Here is a 19,685-nt window from a genome sequence, read left to right as displayed (position 1 = left end):
GCACGTCCTACCTTCCAGTAAGTGGTCGCTTCTCTGTTCAGAGAGTTGTTGCTACTCTCCTGTTCGATCTCCTGTTGAGTTCGTAGGTGTTCAGAATGGTTTGATCCCTATTCAGTTGAATTCCTGAGACCAGACAAAATCTAGGTCTCCTACTCCTCCGCCATCTTGCTCCGCCCCCCTCTAACCAACATTTTTTCTTTAATTACTGTGGGACCTGATATTTTTGTTTGCAAGGAGTCCTCTTGCCTCCTTCTGCTAGCAGAACCTGGCCCCTGATCCTGAGGGCAGACATGTGACCCAAGTTGAGAGACTTGTAATCCATAAACTGAACAAATAGATTGGTCCGGGGTGGAAATAATAATACAAGAACAACTGGAATCCTCTTCTGGGTTTTTAACTGGAACTAACATATCTGGAGTTGGGGATATTGTGTACACAAGCATAGAGTTGTAGAATGTAACACCTGAGCATGTTGCCTCATCCCACAGAGAATGAAGATGCACACAGAGAAAAGCAGAGATGAGAAACAGCAGAGACTACCCTGAGAGTATCAAGTTTCAATATGTCAGAGATGTTCTACAAGTCTTCTTTCAATTATGTGAAGTATGCTCTGTCCTGTCAATAAATTCTCTTTTTTTTTTTTTAAAGATTTTATTTATTTGAGAGAGAGAGAATGAGAGATAGAGAGCACGAGAGGGAAGAGGGTCAGAGGGAGAAGCAGACTCCCTGCTGAGCAGGGAGCCCGATGTGGGACTCGATCCCGGGACTCCAGGATCATGACCTGAGCCGAAAGCAGTCGCTTAACCAACTGAGCCACCCAGGCGCCCCTCAATAAATTCTCTTTTTACTTAAGCTGAATCGAGTTGGGTTCCAATCACTCACAATTGAAATGGTTAATACAATTCCTAAAAATTTCAGGTTATTATTTGTTTCGATCATCAAACATTTATTTAAAGCAATGAAATCTTTTTCAGTGAAATAGTAGGAGGACCTTCACCACATAGAAAAAGTTGCTTGACTTGAAGCGGATAGCAAAGGTCCTGGTCCTGTACTGCCTTCGTGGGGTTCCCCTTGCCCCAGAGATAACACCTCTACTTTCTGCAAAAAGGCCTTTGACTATGCAAAACACTGTCTGAAAAGTAACTAGGAAAGTCCTCTTAGGACAAAGCATACATCATTCTTCATCTGTTTCTTTCTTTTCTTTTTTAAAAAGAAATTAATTTCAGCTCTATTAAGGTATAATTGTCACATAAAGTTATAAGATATATAAAAGGTACATTATGATAATTTCATATACATATAAATTGTGAAAGGGCTGCCCCTATCTAGTTAATTAACACATCCGTCACCTCACATATTTATCTTTTTATTTTTTTGTGGGAACATTTAATCTCTACTCTCTCAGCAAATTTTAATTATAAGTATAGTGTTATCAACTATATTCACCATGATTTTTTTATTTAAATTCAATTAATTAACATGTGTATCATTAGTTCTAGAGAGTTTAGTGATTCATCAGTTATATATAACACTCAGTGCTCATTACATAACATGCCCTCCCCAATGTCCAGCACCCAGTTACCCCATCTCTCCACCCCCCTCCCCTCCAGCAACCCTCAGTTTATTTCCTATAGTTAAGAGTCTCTTACGGTTTGTCTCCCTCTCTGATTTTGTCTTGTTTTATTTTTCCCTCCCTTCCCCTATGATCCTCTGTTTTGTTTCTTAATTCCACATATGAGTGAAATCGTATAATTGTCTTTCTCTGATTGACTTATTTTGCTTAGCATAATACCCTCTAGTTCCATCCACATCATTGCAAATGGCAAGATTTTGTTTTCTTTTGTTTTTTTTGATGGGTGAGTAGTATTCCATTGTGTGTCTGTGTGTCTGTGTGTCTGTGTGTGTATATATATATATATATACCACAACTTCTTTATCCATTCATCTGTTGATGGACATCTGGGCTTTTTCCATATTTTGGCTATTGTGGACATGGCTACTGTAAACACTGGGGTGCAGGTACCCTTTCAAATCACTATATTTGTATCCTTTGCATAAATAGTAATGCAATTGCTGGGTTGTAGGGTAGCTTTATTTTTAACTTTTTTTGAAAAACCCCCATACTGTTTTCCAGAGTGGCTGCACCAACTTGCATTCCCAGCAGCAGTGTCAGAGGGTTCCCCTTGGTCCACATCCTCACCAGTATCTGTCGTTTCCTGACTTCTTAATTTTAGCCATTCTCACTGGTATGAGGTAGTATCTCATTGTGGTTTTGATTTGGATTTCCCTGATGTAAAGTGATGTTGAGCACTTTCTCATGTGTCTGTTGTCCATTTGGATGTCTTCTTTGGAGAAATGTCTGTTCATGTCTCCTGACCATTTCTTGGTTGGATTATTTGTTTTGAGGATGTTGAGTTTGATAAGTTATTTATAGATTTTGGATACTAGCCCTTTATCTAATAAGACATTTGCAAATATCCTCTCCCATTCGGTAGGTTGTCTTTTAGTTTTGTTGACTGTTTGCTGTGCAGAAGCTTTTTATCATCATGAAGTCCCAATGTTCATTTTTGCTTTTGTTTCCCTTGCATTTGAAGACATGTCTAGCCAGACGTTGCTGTGGCCGAGGTCAAAGAGATTGCTCGAGGACTGTGATGGATTTCTGTCTCACATTTAGGTATTTCATCCATTTTGAGTCTATTTTTGTGTATGGTATAAGAAAATGGTCCAGTTTCATTCTTTTGCTTGTGGCTGTCTAATTTTCCCAACACCATTTGTTGAAGTGACTGTCTTTTTTCCATTAGATATTCTTCCCTGCTTTGTTGAAGATTAGTTGACCATAGAATTGAGGGTCCATTTCTGGGTTCTCCATTTTGTTCCATTGATCACGTGTCCATTTTTGTGCCAGGACCATACTCTCTTGATGGTTCCAGCTTTGTAATATAGCTTGAAGTCCGGAATTGTGATACCACCAGCTTTGGTTTTCTTTTTGAACATTCCTTTGGCTATTCGGGGTCTTTTCTGGTTCCATACAAATGCTACGATTATTTGTTCCAGCTATGTGAAAAAAGTCGATGGTATCTTGATAGGGATTTCATTGAATGTATAGATTGCTCTGAGTAGCATAGATATTTTAACAATATTTGTTCTTCCAATCCATGAGCATGGAGCATTTTTCCATTTCTTTGTGTCTTCCTCAAATTCTTTCATAAGTGTTCAATAGTTTTCAGAGTACAGAGACTTTATGTCTTTGGTTAGGTTTATTCCTAGGTGCCTTACGGTTTTTGGTGAAATTGTAAATGGGATCGATTCCTTCATTTCTCTTTCTTCTGTCTCATTGTTAGTGTATAGAAAATCAACTGACTTCCATGCACTGATTTTATATTCTGCCACTTTGCTAAATGCCCGTTATGACTTCTAGCAATTTTGGGGTAGTCTTTTTGGTTTTCCACATAGAGTATCATGTCATCTGCGAAGAGTGACAGTTTGACTTCTTTGCTGATTTGGATGCCTTTTATTTATTTTTGTTGTCTGATTGCTGCGGCTAGGACTTCTAGTACTATGTTGAACAGCAGTGGTGATAGTGGACATCCCTGCCGCATTCCTGACCTTTGGAGAAAAGCTCTCAGTTTTTCCCCATTGAGAATGATATTCACTGTGGGCTTTTCATAGATGGCTTTTATGATATTAAGGTATGTTCCCTCTATCCCTACACTATGAAGAGTTTTAATCAAGAAAGGATTCTATATTTGTCAAATGCTTTTTCTGCATCTATTGAGAGGATCATATGGTTCTCATCCTTTCTTTTATTAATGTGGTATATCACGTTGATTGATTTGCGGTTGTTGAACCACCCTTGCAGCCCAGGAATAAATCCCACCTGGTTTTGCTGAATAATACTTTTAATGTACTGTTGGATCCTATTGGCTAGTATCTTGGTGAGATATCTTTGCATCCATGTTCATCAGGGATATTGGTCTGAAGTTCTCCTTTTTGGTAGGGTCTTTGTCTGGTTTTCTGATCAAGGTAATGCTGGCCTCATAGAATGAGTTTGGAAGTTTTTCTTTCATTACTATTTTTTGAAACAGCTTCAGAAGAATGAGTGTTTTTTCTTCTTTAAATGTTTTGTAGAATTCCACTGGGAGGCCATCTGGTCCTGGACTCTTGTTTGTTGGAAGATTTTTGATTATTGCTTCAATTTCTTTGCTGGTTATGGGTCTGTACAGGTTTTCTATTTCTGTTGTTTCAGTTTTGCTAGTTTATACATCTCTAGGAATGCATCCATGTCTTCCAGATTGCCTAATTTGTTGGCTTATAGTTGCTCATAATACGTTCTTATAACCGTATTTCTTCAGTGTTGGTTATGACCTCTCCTCTTTCACTTATGATTTTATTAATTTGGGTCCTTTCTCTTTTCTTATTGGTAAGTATGGCCAGGAGTCAATCTTATTCTTTCAAAGAACCAGCTCCTAGTTTTGTTTATCTGTTCTACTTTTTTTTTCGTTTCTATTTCATTGATTCCTGTTATTATCTTTATTATTTCTCCTCTGCTGGCTTTAGGATTTATTTGCTGTTCTTTCTCCAACTCCTTTAGGTGTAAGGTTAGGTTATATATTTCAGACTTTTCTTGTTTCTTGAGAAAGGCTTGTGTTGCTATGTACTTCCCTCTTAGAACCACCTTTGCTGTATCCCAAAGGTTCTGAAGAGTTGTGTTTTCAATTTCATTTGTTTCCATGAATTTTTAAAATTCTTCTTTAATTTCCTGGTTGACCCATTCATTCTCCAGTAGGATGCTCTTTAGCCTTCATGTATTTGTGTTCCTTCCAAATTTGCTCTTGTGATTGAGTTCAAGTTTTAAAGCGTTGTGGTCTGAAAGTCTGCAGAGAATGATCCCAATCTCTTGGTACCAGTTGAGATCTGATTTGTGACCCAGTATGTGATCTGTTCTGCAGAATGTTCCATGTGCACTCAAGGAGAATGTGTATTTAGCTGCTTTAGGATAAAATGTTCTGAATATATCTATGAAGTCCATTTGGTCTAGTGTGTCATTCAAAGCCCTTGTTTCCTTGTTGATCTTGGACTTAGATGATATGTCCATTTCTGTAAGTGGGTGTTAAAGTCCCCTACTATTATTGTATTATCATCAATGTATTTCTTTAATTTTGTTATTAATTGGTTTATACAATTGGCTGCTCCATGTTAGGAGCATAAATATTTACAATTGTTAGATCTTCTTGTTGGATAGACCCTCTAATTATGATATAGTGTCCTTCCTCACCTCTTATTACAGTCTTTGGCTTAAAATCTAATTTGTGTGGTATAAGGATTGCTCCCCCAGCTTTCTTTTGATGTCCATTAGCATGATAAATAGTTTTCCACCCACTCACTTTCAATCTGGAGGTGTCTTTGGTTTTAAAATGAGTCTCTTGCAGACAGCACATCAATGGGTCTTGCTTTTTTATCCAATCTGAAACCCTGTGTCTTTTGATTGGAGCATTTAGCCCATTTACATTCAGAGTAACTGTTGAGAGATATGAATTTAGTGCTATTGTATTACCTGTAAAGTCTCTGTTTCTGTTCCTTTCTGGTCTATGTTACTTTTGGGCTCTCTTTGCTTAAAGGATCCCCTTTATATATCTTGCAGGGCTGGTTTAGTGATCACAAATTCTTTTAGTTTCTGTTTGTCCTAGAAGCTCTTTATCTCTTCTTTTCTCAATGACAGGCTTGCTGGATAAAATATTCTTGGCTGCATATTTTTCTTAATTAGCAGCTTGAATATATCATGCCAGTCCTTTCCGGCCTGCCAGGTCTCTGTGGACAGATCTGCTGCCAGCCTTATGTTTCTACTTCTGTAGGTTAAGGACCTCTTGTCCCTAGATGCTTTCAGAATTTTCTCTTTATTTCTGATATTTGCAAACTTCACTATTATATGTCGAGGTGTTGACCTATTTTTATTGATTTTGAGTGGGGTTCTCTGTGCCTCTTGGATTTGAATGTCTGTTTCCTTCCCCAGATTAAGGAAGTTCTCAACTATAATTTGATGAAATAAACCTTCTGCCTCTCTCTCTCTCTCTCTCTCTCTCTCCTATTCCTCTGGGACCCCAATTATTCTAATATGGTTTTGGTTTATGGTATCGCTGTTCTCTCAAATCCTCTTCTTGTGATCCAATAGTTGTTTATCTCTATTTTTCTCAGCATCCTTATTCTCCATCATTTTGTCTTTTATATCAGTGACTCTCTCTTCTGCCTCTTTATCCTAGCAGTTAGAGCCTCCATTTTTAATTGAATCTCAGTAATAGCCATTTTTATTTCAACCCGATTAGATTTTAGTTCTTTTATTTTTCTAGTAATGAATTCTCTAGTGTCTTCTATGCTTTTTTCAAGCCCAGCTAGTATCTTTGTAATCATTATTTTGAGTTCTAGTTCTGACATCTTACTTATATCCATCTTGATTATATCCCTGGCAGTGAGTACTACCTCCTGTTCTCTCTTTTGGGGTTAGTTTTTCCATCTCGTCATTATGTCCAGAAAATAACAGAAGAAAGAGAGAAAATACAAAAATAGCAACAATGACACCAGAAAAATATGCACTAAATAAATCAGAAGAGAACAACCCCCTCCACCCCTGCAAAAAAAAAAAAAAAAAAGAGGGAGAGACTGAAAGAGAGAAATCCAACAAAAAGTAGAACAGAACACAACAATAAACTAGATCCTGGGACTATTTTGGTCTGTTTGTTAGAAGGAACTAGATACCAAAATAGGAAAGAAAGATACACACACACACACACACACACACACACACACACACACACACACACACACAAATAAAGTTGAATACAATAAAAGTAAACCAAAAATGAAAAAAAATGCAACATAAATGTAAAAATGAAAATTAAAAGAGACTTAAAAAAGAATTGCTAAAATAAGAAAATAGCTGAAAAGGAAAAAATATAAACTGAAAGAGTAAGGAATAAGAAGAAAAAACCATGAATGCTATATACTGTCTTCCCTAAGAGCTAGAGTTTGGCAGTTCTGTATGATCAGTAAACTTGGTATTAGCTGGATGTTCCTGCTGGTCTTCTGGAGGAGGGGTCTGTTGCACTGATTCTCAGGTGTCTTTGTCCCAGGTGGAATTTCTCTGCCCTTGCCAGGGGGTCAGACTCCAAATGTACTATGTAGCACTGTTTTGCTCCCTGAAGGCTTTCAGCATGGATGTTGGGGATCAAAATGGCAGTGCCCCATCTCCAGCCCTGGAGCTGAAAGCTCATGCCCATCACTCTTCAATAAGCCCTCACAGAAAAGTAGTCAATCACTCTTGTGACCAGGGAAACAAGTTTCTGTCAGAATTCTGTGTTTATCCAGCCTGTGACCAATGTTTTTTTATCTCAGGCACCCAACCCCATTTTGAGTCTCTACACTTTACAGACTCCTGCTGCATGGACCCAAGTCATTCCTCCTGGGGGAGAAGAGGGGGTTTCTCTGTGCTTCTGCCTCTTGCAGGGCCCCTGCTTGAAGAGCAGTCACCTGACTTGCTGCAGTTTGTGGTTTATGGCAACACTGAGCAGAAAACTGGCACCGGGCTCACTGTTTGCAGCTAACTCTCCTGTGCTGATGCTTGGGAACTCTTCTGCACACAGACACCCCCATTCTTTTCGTGACCCTGGGGATCCTGAGGCCACACTGTCCCACCTGGGATTCCACCAACTTTGCCCCCGGAGCACCTTTCAGGTAGACTTCTAAAAGTTCCGATTTTGTGCTCTGCAGCTACTACTTTCAGGTAGCTGGCTTACAGAGGTTCTCTCCCCCCCATAGTTTATCTTCTGATATATAGCCTCAGAGTCACTTCTCCATACCTCCTACCTTGTAAAAAGTGGTTGTTTTTCTCTTTGTAGAATTGCAGCAATTCTTTCCTCAGATCTCCAGTTAATTTCACAGGTATTCAGAATGACCTTCAGACCTTATTCATCTTATAAGAGAGAGTTTGTACCCTTTTGCCAGCCTCTCCCATAACCTTCCTTCCACCCCAACCCCTTGGCAACTACGTTTCTACTTTTTCTGACTTTGACTTTTGTTTAGATTCCATAGTTTTGTTTATATACATACATATACTTATATAGACACATATACATAAAAATATGTATATGAACACTATTCACACACATTAGCATGAGGGTAACTGCATATTTCTATCACACTTTGTTCTGTGATATCTCTAGACAACTTCTGCCTCATCATACTACTTTTGTTAGAAGTATCCTTTACCTAACATGTTATATGAAAAATTCTTTGAGAGAATAATCAGCTTTAGACAAATACATATGATTCCACCAATTTCCTAATGCAAATATAAAATTTTGCTAATATATTTTTCTGAAAATTATATTCAAGTGATTTACATTTTATATTTTCAATATCATTTTCATTTGCAAGAACATGGAGTCTTAATATTATATAAATATAATATAAAACCAACAGACCCAAGCTTTAAATTGACTTCCTAATTTTATTTTTTTATTTTTTGACTTAATTTTAAAAGAAAAGTTGTATAAACAATATTTACAAAGAAAATTCTATGAAGAAGAAAATGTGGAAAATGGCTCTAAATAGATTTTCTTGTTGATAATTAAGCTTGAAGAGTGAAATATAAAAGTTTAACTTTGTTATAGTGAATACAGTTATGCTTTATAGTCAATTAGTCCTTAAAATGAGAAATGGTTAAATGAGTTTCCTCTTTGGGTAATGAGCAAACTTCATTTTAGCAGAGTGCCTTTCACATAGAAGTAAAGAAGGTTGATACGATAATGATGATGATGATGATGTGTTTAATTTGAACCTCATGAGGCATCAGTTATCGCAATTAAAGCAAATGAAAAATGAAAAAACAATGAATAGAAATATAGCAACTTGAAGTCATCAGTTTTGTTTTTTGTTTTTTAATATAGCCATTTTTGTTTTTGCCTACCCAGTGTTCTCTGCTCTCTGGTGCAGCATTTCAAATTGCCTTTGGGGGAATATCCTCCACCCACACTCAGGCAACAAAGTTCAGAAGGGGCTCTAGCCAGGATTACATTTGAAACTTAGTCTGGTCAAATGAGCCCCTAAATTGCCTTAGACACAGGGATTGGTTAAAAGAGGAGCATATGACCCAAAATCAACCAATAACAGAGAATTCCAGAGGTTATTGAGGGAGCTGGTAAGCGGAGATGCTCTATGTTTTAAACTAGATATGTTTTAAACTAGATAGAGCCTAGAAAGAAATCTATGCATCTACAGTTAAATGATCTCCGATATGATACAAAGAACATACAATAGGGAAAGAATAGTCTCTTCAATAAATGGTGGTGGAAACACTAGATACCAACATCCAGAAGAATGATGTTGGTCTCTTATCTCACACTATATACAAAAGTTTACTCAAAATATATTAAAGACTGAAATGTAAGATCTGAAACCATAAAACTCCTAGAAGAAAATATAGGGAAATATCTTGACATTGGTCTGAGCAATGTTTTGTGGGGTTTTTTTTTGGGGGGGGGATATGACATCAAAAGCACAGGCAACAAAAGCAAAAATAGACAAGTGGGATTGCATTAAACTAAAAAACTGCACAGCAAAGGAAGTAATCAAAAGAATGAAAAGACAACCTATAGAGTGGTAGAAAATATTTATAAACCATATGCCTACTAATAAGAAGTTAATATCCAAAATACATAAGGAACTCCTACAACTCAATAGCTAAAATTAACCCAATTTGAAAAATGGCTTAAGGACCTGAATAGCTCTCAAAAGAAAACATACAAATGGCTAATAGATATAGAAAAATATGTTCAACATTACTAATCATTAGGGAAATGTACATAAAAATCATAACAAGATATTCCCTCATACCTGTTAGAATGGCTATTATCAAAAAGACAAAAAATTACAAGTGTTAGTGAGGATGTAGAGAAAGGGAAACTTTGTGTTCTGTTGGTGGGAATGTAAATTGGTACAACCACTATGGAAAGCAGTGTACAGATTCCCCCCCAAATTACAAATAGAACTCCCATATGATCCAGCAATCCCACTTCTGTGTATATACCAAAGGAAATAAAATCAGTACCTTAAAGAGATATCTGTATTCCCACATTCATTACAGAATTATTCACAGAAGACAGCACATGGATACAATCTTTTGACAGATGAATGAATAAAGAAGTGTGGTGTATATATATGTATACATATATATACACACACACACACACACATATATATATATATACATACACACAATGGAATATTATTTAGCCACAAGAAAGAAATCCTGCCATTTGGACAACACAGATGAAACTGGAGGACATTACGCTAAGTGAAATAAGCAAACACAGAAAGACAAATACTATGTGATTTCACTTATATGAGGAATCTAAAAAACTTGAACTCATAAAAGCAAAGAGTAAAATAGTGGTTGCCAGGGGCTGGGAGGTGGGGTAAATGGGGAGATGCTGGTAAAACGGTACAAAGCTTCAGTTATGAGGGATAAATAAGTTTTGGAGATCTAACATGCAGCATATTAATTACAGGTAATAATCTGTATTGTATATTTAGGATTTGCTGAGTCGATCTTGGTTGTCACCTCACTTACACACATAAAATTGTAACTATGTGAGGCAATGCATATGTTAATTAGCTGATTGCAACATATTGCACATCTTAAATATATACTTTTTTTTTTTTTGCTAAGTATACTTCAATAAAGTTGGGGAAAAATCAGACTCTGGAAATAGTGACTTAACAAAGGGCTAAAACCAGAGAGATTAACTAGGAGATGAAAATTTTGAGTTTTATATCTTAGTTAAATGATGAGTAAGATAGGAGTTTGTAAGAGGAGTAGGGGACATTTGATAGGGAGCAAATGTTAGGAATGTTTTGTTTTTTTAAGGACTTAAATCTTATTTTATTTGTCTTCTCCAGGTCTCTGTACTTGAAATAAGCAGAAGCCAGATAAATAGGCATGTATTGGAGGAAAATATTGGGAGCCCAGCCTTTGGCTTGTTGAAATAATAGCCTATCAAGGGACTTATCCTCTACTTGGGGACAAAACACAAAGGAATAATTTAAATTTCTAATTTAACAAAAGAAAAGAGATCCACATCCCCACCCGTGTTTATTTTCTGTCTCTGTGGTATCATCCAATCCAGGGGAGCTAGAAAATTTGGCTCAAAGATGGTAGAATATGGGCTTAGTGGTGCAGCAGCATCTGGAATCCCTGAGAGGTCAGAGGGGCAGGTGTCTGGAGCCCTACATCACAGCCATCAGAAAATGTGGATGCACACACAGGAGAGTGCGGTGAAGGAGGGGGTTTGGAGAAGTTCCTATCTGATTGCCTTCCTTTTTTTTAAGTTTTTATTTAAATTCCAGTTACTGAACATGGAGTGTAATATTAGTTTCAGGTGTACATTATAGTGATTCAACATGTCTATATATTACCCAGTGCTCATTACAAGTGCCCTCCTTAATTCCCATCACCTATTTCACTCATTCCCACACCTTCCCTCTGCTAACCATCAGTTTGTTCTCTATAGTTAAGAGTCTGTTTCTTGGTTTGCCTCTCTCTCTCTTTTTTTTTTTTTTTTTGTTTCCCAAAAAAGGAATGTTCTTATGGCATTTTGTATGTGGCCATTCTACACTTTATCTAGAAAAAAATTTTTAGCTTCTGGCACACTTACATAATTTTTCCCTATGTCAAATGCAAGTAGATTATTTTTCTTAGCCTGTTAATAATTTTATTCAGAATATGGAATGGGTGGTATTAGATGTATATATTTAAGCTGCTAATCTGAACTAAAGTCTAATAATTAAGTCTCCTAGTATAAAAGTCCATAGCTGAAAAAGGTTTGCTGAACCTTTATAAGTAGGAATTCATCAGGTCAAGGAATGAGAAAAAATATTATAGACTTAGGGAGTAGCATGAGGCAAAAAGAAATGGCAGATTTATAAAAATGAGGAGAGACCCATGTGACTATATTTTAGTAATTACAGAAGGATTTATTGAGAAATAAGTCTGGAAAGGAAAGTAGCAATACCATGCTCAGGACATTGATCTTTTTTCTTCACAAAACAGGGTTCATTGAATATTTGAGAGAATGGTGGTTATTTGATAGAAATATAGCTAGAATGCGAATAAATTGTCATGGGGGAATAATGGACTGGGATTTATATGCTAAAAATAGACTTTTAGAGACCTGTGTGAATTAGAACAGACCACAGATGGGGTGTGGTAATATTGGTGAAAATGGTAGAACACTGTTTAGTTGATTGTAGGTTTTTTTTTTTTTTTTTTTAACAATTGCATTATTTTTCATTTGTGTATTCTATCTGGATAAAAGTAAAAAAAAAAAAATGCCACATTCCTTCAGTGTACAAGTCAAAGCACTTTGACCAGTAAGTCTTTAAAAATGATCCCTAATCCCTCCCCCAATCTCATCTACAGCTTCTCTCCTTCATTCTCTTTCTTCTAGCTAGGCTAAACATCTTGCCCTTTCTTGAACTTGCTAGATATGCTTCTCAGAACTTTCACACTCACAGTTTCCTTTGCTTGGGATGTTCTTCCTTCAGAAATCTGCCTATCTTGTTCCCTCACCTCCTTCATGTTTTTACACAAATGTCATCTTATCCACATTTTCCATCCTGTCCAAAATTGCCACTTCCTTATCCCCTTCCCTGCTTTATTATTTTCCCTAGCACCTAGTATGTAACATAGTAAATTGTTTAATTTTTTTATTGGTTTTTCCAGAACTTAAGTTCCATGAGGTCTGAATGTCTATTTTGTTTACTATAAACTCAGCATTTAGAATAAATGTTTCTACAATTGTACACACTCAAATATATTTGTCAAATGAATAAAGTGGTATGTTTTACAATGTACGTAGATGCTTGTGCGCTTTTTATAGTTTTTTTCATTTCATTTATACCCCCTATCACCACGACTTTGTGAATTTGGCCAAATCAGTGTACAGAAAACCTCTGGACACTAGATACAACTCACTTAATCCCACTTACCAGGTCTTTCCCCCATCCCTACGCTCTCTCAGAGAATGTAAGGGAAGAAAAAAATGTATTTTTTGTTCTGCCTTAGTATCAGTATAGATGATACTATATTACACAATGTTTTTCTTCTAAGTGGAAAGTATATATAGTGCATCATGTCAAGTTCCACACTGTGCCAGACACTCAATATTCATCTGAATCTCACTTACAGTCTTGATTGGTTAGAAATACAGGAAGAGCCCTTGAGCTCAGTGAAAACAGATTCTACCAAAGCCCCAGGAGGGGTATCATCACTGGACTCCAGAGTAGTCATGATAATTCCATTGGCCAGTAATTAGTTTAGGAGTGCTCACATGACCCAGTGTGGTTAGTGGGATAGAAGTGGGACGCTACTGAAATGGGCTTCAAAGTCCCTGCTTCCCTGATAATAAGGTCAAATCTAATTGGCATGGTGTTTTACTCTTCTGCAGCTCATCCTTTCCTCTTTCCCATTCGTCCTGCCTGGAATGTGAATGTGATGACTTTAGGTATAGCTGTCATGAGGTGATGAACATGAGCAGAGCCAATATGCTAAGACTGACAGAACGGAAAATCAGAAAGACCCTTGGTCTCTGATGACATCATTCAGTGCCTGCAAACAGCCTACTTCTGGATTTCTTGTGATGTGGAAAATAAAAATCTATTTGCATAAGTCACTGTAATTGGGTTTTCTGTATTTTTTTTAAGATTTTATTTATTCATTTGAGAGAGTGAGAATGAGAGAGAGAGAGAGAGAGAGAGAGAGCACATGAGAGGGGGGAGGGTCAGAGGGAGAAGCAGACTCCCCGCCGAGCAGGGAGCCCGATGCGGGACTCGATCCCGGGACTCCAGGATCATGACCCAAGCCGAAGGCAGTCGCTCAACCAACTGAGCCACCCAGGCGCCCGGGTTTTCTGTATTTTTGAATACATTCCTAATTGATGCAGTAGTGAATAAGTGATTCAAATATGTTGATGTAATTACCTAGTATTAATTCAATAGCACCATGTAAAACATCTTGCTTATTTGCAATAATACATTCCTTGTGAAATACTTTAATAGCAATGAGTTATATTAAAGTAATCATGGGGGGGCACCTGGGTGGTGCAGTCAGTTAAGTGTCCAACTCTTGGTCTCAGTTCAGGTCATGATCTCATGGTTGTGAGAGCCCTGCCTCCTCTCCATGCTCAGTGTGGAGTCTGCTTGATGTTCTCTCTCTCTCTAATAAATAATCTTAAAAAAATAAAGTAATAATGGGTTGGTAGGGAATTTCATATAATTTCAATTTATTGAAATGGGCAAATGCCTTCATGAGGTAAAATTATATTCCAAAGGGAGGATCTTAAAAAAGGGGGGGAGGAGCTCATGATAAAAATAATAGCTAATATATATTATTTATTACAAGTGAGACAGAATTGTAAGAGCTTTACATTTAATTTTCCATCCAATGCTATGTTTGAGTGAAATCAATTTCATTATAGATAGGACTGAATCAAGATAGCTTGTTAGTAGGTGAGATGGGCACAAATTTAATATCAATGCCCCACTGAATGTCCTTTAAATTAAGCATGTAGTTCTTCCCATTAACACGAACAAAACTTTTTAGGTTGGTAACTCTCAGAGCCATTTCCTTTTATTCTGAAAATGTAGTTTTAATCACTAATTTGAAATAACATGGGGATAAGAGTTCATGACAAAATTTAAAATGTTGAATTATGTCCTTGAATTAAAAATAAGTGAAAGGTGAGATACATTTTAAAGGCAATTTTAAAAACAAAACCCTTCTGATTTCTGGTCTGTTATGTAAAGCTTAGAAGTTGCCAGTCTGTCCTAACAACAGTGAAAAAGCTGAACAAACTTAAAAAATCAACATTTCTTCTTAGACCCATATGAGAGGTGAGGTACCAGAGCAGACAGGGGCCCCCCAAATTGGAGAGATAGACAGGCAAATACAAATAATCACTACGTACCAAGCAGGAACCTATGAGCAGCATATTCCACAGGAACCAGTGCCAGGGTAAGAAAACCTGAACAGTAATTGACAGAATTGCTGAAGTCTCAGTGTAGAAGTCTAAGAATTAAAAACTCGAGGGGAACCCAGTCAGGAGGGCCCCATATTTTTTGTTTTTTCCTCTAGGAGCTTTACGAGGTGCTCACAGTATCAGAGAAAAACTCCCTCATATTTCTGGCAGGAAGAAGGGCAAAGGAACCATTTTGAAATACTCCAGAGCATTCTATTTTTACTTAACAAGGTCTGCCCTCAGAAGAAACTATTTAACCAGAGCCTAACCTGCTGGGGCTTATCGGAGCCTAATTGACTTGAGGGAAGGGAAATACCCAACTCCAGCTGGCTGTAGCCTTCTACAGAAAGGGAGGGAAATATCCAATTACAGCCCCGCTCTGGCTTTCCAAGAAAGAGAAGGAAAATATTCAGCTCCAGCTTACTCTAGCAATCCTGTCCCACCCAGGGTTGGGAGAGCCGGGAGGGAAAATAAGAAGCATGTGTGAATTACACAGTGCAGGTCATAGACTCACTAAAAGACTGAGACCTAATCATAGGACAATCAAAAGCTTCCTTTTCTCCCCGACACACATCACATTACTAAAGGCTTACTCAAGCACTTCCTTCTTCCAGTTCCTTCTACCAACATCTTGTCTGACAATCAAGGAAAACATTTACAAGACGTACTCAAAGGCAGAAAGCACAGCCTGAAAAGCGAGAGCTAGCATCCAAACCAAACTCAGTTACGGCAGAGATGTTGAAAATTTAAATTTAAAACAATTTAATTTAAATTGGAATTTAAAACAACTGTGCTAAGAGCTCTAATGGAGAAAGTAGACGGCATGCAAGAACAGATGCGTGATAGAAGCAGAGACACAGAATTCTAAGAAGGAGCCAAAAAGAAATCCTAGAGATCAAAACACTGTCACATGGAGACAGATGGAGAATGCCTTTGATGGGCTTGTTAGTCAACTGGACACAGCAGAGGAAAAACACCTGTGAATGTGAAGATATCTCAATAGAAACCTTCCTAACTGAAAAGCAAAAAAGAACAAAGACAGAAAACAAAACTGAACATCCAATAACTGGTCCTACTACCAAAGTGTAACACATGTGTAATGGGAATATCAACAGAGGAAGAAGAAGAAGAAGAAATATTTGAAATAATGATGACTAAGGATTCCCTCAATTAATATCAGATACCAAACAGCAGATCCAGAAAGCTCAGAAAACACCAAGCAGGATAAATGTTAAGAAAACTATACCTGGGCATTTGATTTTCAAACTATAGAAAAGTAAAAATAAGGCAAAAATATCCTGAAAGAAGCCGGGGGTGGGGGTGGGGGAACACCTCACCTATAGAGGAGCAAAGCTAAGAATAATATCCAACTTCTCTTCAGAAACCAATCAAGCAGGAAGAGAGTGGAATGAAATATTTAAAATGTTGAGAGAAAAAACACCACCAACCCATAACTCTGTACACTGCAAAATTATCCTGCAAAACAGAAGGAGAAGTATTTTTTAAGATGAACAAAAATTAAGGGAACTTTTCACTGGTAGGCCAGCCTTTAAAAAAATGTTGAAGGAAGTTCTTTAGAGAGGAGGAAAATAATATGGGTCAGAAACTCAGGTCTACAGATAGAAAGGAAGGACATTAGAGAAAGAATAAGTAAAGGTAAAATACAAACTTTTATTTATCTTATTCTTAATCTAACATAACATTTTGTCTGAAACAATAGTAGCAACAATATATGCAATTATATATGTGTGCATATACACATATACACATGTGTATGTCTCTATATAGTGACATGAATGACAATGATATGAGACAGGAGGACAGAATTAGGATTGTTTTGTTATTACAAGGTATTTGCACTACCCATGAAGTGACAGTTATTTGAAAGTAGACTGGGTTAGTTGTAAATGTATATTGCAATCATTAGGCAAACCACTAACAAAGAAAGGAAAAAAAGGAAATATAACCAATATGCTAAGAAAGGAGAGAAAATGGAATTATATAAAATGCTCAATTAAAGCCACAAAAGGCAGAAAAAGAGTGGAAGGAACAAAGTACAAGGGCAACACATAGAAAATAGTAACAAATATGATAGACTTTACTCCATCTATTCAGTTATCGTGTTAAATGCCACTGGTCTAAATGCACTAGTTAAAAAGGAGATAATCAGAGTAGAACAAAAAATAAGATCCACCTATATGTTGCCTATAAGAAACTCATTTGAAATATGAAGGCACATATAGATTAAAAGTGCATGGATGGAGAAAAATATACTTTGCTAACACTAATCAAAAGAAAGTAGGAGTAGCTATATAATTTCAGACAGCACATACTTTATTTACAGCAAAGAAAGTTATCAGGGATAAAGAAGGGTATTATATAATGATAAAGGAATCAGTTCTCCACAATGATCCTTAACGTGTATGTCCTTAACAACAAAGCATCAAAATATGTGAGGTCAAAACTGAAGAACCGCAAGGAGAAATTGATGAACCCACTGTTATAGCTGGCAACCTTCAATCCTCTATCAAAAATGGGCAAATGCTGGATCTAGCTGGCAAAAAATCATTAAGGAAACAGCTAAACACAACAACACTATCAAGCAACCGACTATAATTGACACCTATAGGCTACTTCATCCAACAACAGCAGGATACACTTTCTTATCAAGTTTACATGAAATATTCACCAACACAGACCACATTCTGGGCCATAAAACAGACCTTAATATACTTAAAATAATAGAAAGGAGGCAATGTCTGTTTTCAGACCACAATGGTGTTAAACTAGAAATCAATTAACAGAAAGAGAACTTTAAAATCCCCAAACACGTGGGGATTAATCATCATACTTCTAAGTAACACATGGGTCAAAGAAGAAACGTCACGATAAATTTAAAAATACTTTGTATTTTTACAGAAATCAGTTGTAGCTGAGGTAAAACTCTGATGGGGGATGTTGATAATGGGGAAGACTATGCATGTGTGGGTCGGGACGTATATGAGAAATCTCTGTGCTTTCTTTGCTTGAACTTGAAACTGCTTTAAAAAAATAAAGTCTACTTAAAAAAAGTTAAAGGAGGGAAAATAGGCTGAAAGTGGTTTGAGGGCACTTCTGTGGTGCAGGTAATGGTCTCTTTTTAAACTGAGTGTGTTTCTTCTGTACATTCATGAAAAGCTAACAAACAGTAGACATTCATTTCAGCCCTTAAGAATGATTTGTATTTTGGCTGTGTTTGACTTCCAATGACATTAATCAATTATGTGTATTCTGAAAAAAGTAGTACTCTAATATTTGAGCTGATGTTGGAAACTGTTTTGATTAGCATAGTGTAGCACAGCATTTAATGGTCCTTAAGAAAAAACTGCAGATTTCATTTCGAAATTTAGCATGAACATTTGTCATTTTAATTTTATTTTTTTAATTTAATGTGCAATACAGGTTTTTCTTGCATATTATATAAATATATATGCATGTACTTTCCAAGAAACAGCACAGGCCTGCAATAAAAGTAAGTGAGCAATAAGAAATAATTAAAATACAATAAGAATAGAGCACAAAGGAATATATACAATGCTAAATTGCATAATTCAGACAAAAAGATATTTTTGTTTTGTCTGCTCCTCCCCATCCCCACACCCAAAAAAAGAAGAACTGAAGCTTAGTAGACAAGAAAGCTTATGATGAATATAAATATTAGAAAATAAGTAGCACCTTTGGTCAATAAAATGATTGTCAACATTTATTTCTAGGAAGCCTAAGAGAGCATTTCTGATTTTGTAAATAAAACTAGTTAATATGTACCATGAAGTTTAACTGCTGCATATTTCAGAACTTGCATAGAATGTTTACTGATGGAATAAAAACGAAATCTTCAAAATAGAGTATCAATTTTTAGATAACAAAAATGCTACAGGTATTTGTTTTCTGTATCTTACTTTGAAAATTAGCTAAGAGAATTCCTCTACTATCCATTCAGCTTGCATCATAGGATACTGTAGTATTAATTTAATAATCTAGATCCACCCATTTATTTCAATAAAGGAGTTTTTCTGTGCATGGCACTTTGCCAGGCATTAAAGCTGATGCTATAACAAAGATAACATCCTTGTCCACGAGGAGCTCACATTCCAGTAAGATAGAGATGAATTTGAAAGTATATTCAAAACTGCACGCAAAATATGTATTCCCATAAAGGAATTCAACATTTGGTTTCAAATTAGTTGTGCAGAGAAACAAACTACAATTAACAGAGACAGTACAAATGAAAATTGAGTGGTAAATGATTCAGTAGTCACAAGTCTGCTTAAAAATGAAGTAGGAAAAAAATGAAGTAGGAACATATTGAACTGAATATACATTTAAAATAATAACACCACAATGTATTCCTGATTTAAATAAATCTACATTGTTTAAAAACAAAATATGTATTTGTATGAAAATCCTAGTTCTTTCATTTTGTTAAATTTTCCCCATGTTTTATTTGCCAAGTTCAGAACTACTGTATATGCAAAAATTATAGAAATAAATATATATTCCAAGATCAAATCACAATCACTTTAAGTACATTCATCTGTAAGAAGGCAAAAAGAAGTGCATTCTATCTTATATTTTAAAACT

This window comes from Eumetopias jubatus, unplaced genomic scaffold (assembly GCF_037043125.1).
Source record: "Eumetopias jubatus isolate StellerSeaLion01/CBP00866 unplaced genomic scaffold, mEumJub1_p1.0 scaffold_8, whole genome shotgun sequence".
Lineage (NCBI taxonomy): Eukaryota > Metazoa > Chordata > Mammalia > Carnivora > Otariidae > Eumetopias > Eumetopias jubatus.
Note: the sequence above shows the minus strand (reverse complement) of the source record.